The 1,678-nt window shown below is 34.9% G+C and overlaps 1 non-coding gene across 1 annotated transcript; it reads right to left on the bottom strand.

The window, feature by feature from the left end:
* Positions 1–1,245: 1,245 nt before the first annotated feature.
* LOC121215870 (small nucleolar RNA R71) lies at positions 1,246–1,352 on the bottom strand. Its single transcript, XR_005911839.1, has one exon. It is a non-coding gene; the product is annotated as a small nucleolar RNA R71 (small nucleolar RNA).
* Positions 1,353–1,678: the final 326 nt, after the last annotated feature.

Below are 1,678 nucleotides of genomic sequence, written 5' to 3'. Positions count from 1 at the left end.
AACTTGCAAGATTATTTGATTAAACTGATTCAAGGTAAGGATCCTTTGTTACCTCACATAGTCTTTTATGTGCTTCTTGAATCGAATTAATTGTTTGAATTGACATAGGGATATGTACAAGAGATTATTTCGATTTAATAAGTATGTATGTGCAATAAGATATTTGCCTATTAAGATTTGTTTAATCGGTTGAATTGACATAGGGATATAGTCAAGAGATAAATGAATTTTGGTAGGTGAGTATGTTCATAAGTTAGCAACTTACCGAGTTGCCGTGAACTTATTCGTAACAATATAAACATGACTTTAATAATTCTAAGTTAAGAAATGTAATTAATATAACACAATTATGTCATCTTGATTAAATTGTATTTTGAAATCGTACATTTGAGATTTATTTATTTAGTTTACTTAGTTTAAAATCTTAGTTCAAACAAAGTATTTTTCTTCACCAAAGTGTTTTAAATAGCATTCATAAATACTTCTTTTCACAGTCCCTGTGCGTACAATAACTCGACATTTACTTGTTGCGATTGTGTACACTTGCACATTTTTGTCGTTCCAAGTTTTTGGCATCGTTACCGGGGGCTGTGTTTTAAGAAAAAGTCATTATTTGTGAAGTTGTTAGTTTTGCATTTTGGTTTATTTTTCTGTTCAAATTTTAACTTAGTTAATTTTTCTGTGATTATTTTAGGTGTTTATTAGTATTGACCGAATCATCAAATTTCTCCCTGTAGACCCTGAAATTGAACGAAATTTTCGACAAGGAAGAAGACAAGCAAGTTAGAGAAGGACTAAAGAGATGAACTTTGAAAATCTGAATCAAGGAAACGGAGCAAACCTTACTCAAAATCCTATCCTTATTGCTGATGATAGGGATAGAGCTTTGAGACAGTATGCCGTACAAGTATTTCATGATCTTATTCGGGTATTAGGAGACCTGAAATTGAGGCACAATAGTCCGAGTTGAAGCCAGTCATGTTCCAGCTGCTTCAGACAGTGGGCCAATTCAGTGGAATGCCTACCGAAGATCCTCACCTACACTTAAGACTGTTTATGGAGGTGAGCAATTCTTTCAAGTTAGCTGGAGTACCCAAAGATGCATTATGATTGAAGCTGTTCCCATATTCGCTAAGGGACAGAGCTTGAGCTTGGTTGAACTCATTACCACCAAACTCAATTTCAACATGACAAGAGTTAGCAGAAAAATTCCTTATGAAGTATTTCCCGCCTAGCAAGAATGCTAAGTTGAGGAACGAGATCACTACTTTCCAACAAATGGATGATGAGTCTTTGTATGAGGCATGGGAAAGGTATAAAGAATTATTATGAAAGTGCCCTCATCATGGAATCCCACATTTCATACAACTTGAGACATTTTATAATGGTCTCAATGCTCACACGAGGATTGTAGTGGACGCTTCTGCTAATGGTGCTCTCCTTTCTAAGTCTTATAATGAGACTTATGAAATCATTGAGAGGATTGCCAGCTACAATTATCAATGGCTAACCAATCGAGTAGTGTCAAGAAGACGAGTCACTGGAATACATGAAGTAGACGCTCTTACTTCACTCGTATCTCAAGTATCATCAATAAACTCAATGTTAAAAAATCTTACTACTAATGGGTCTAATAGTTTTGCAGCACAGCCACTGAATCAATTTGAAAATGTAGCCT

This window comes from Gossypium hirsutum, chromosome D03 (genome assembly GCF_007990345.1).
Source record: "Gossypium hirsutum isolate 1008001.06 chromosome D03, Gossypium_hirsutum_v2.1, whole genome shotgun sequence".
Classification (NCBI taxonomy): Eukaryota; Viridiplantae; Streptophyta; class Magnoliopsida; order Malvales; family Malvaceae; genus Gossypium; species Gossypium hirsutum.
Note: the sequence above shows the minus strand (reverse complement) of the source record. Positions and strands in the feature narration are given on the sequence as shown.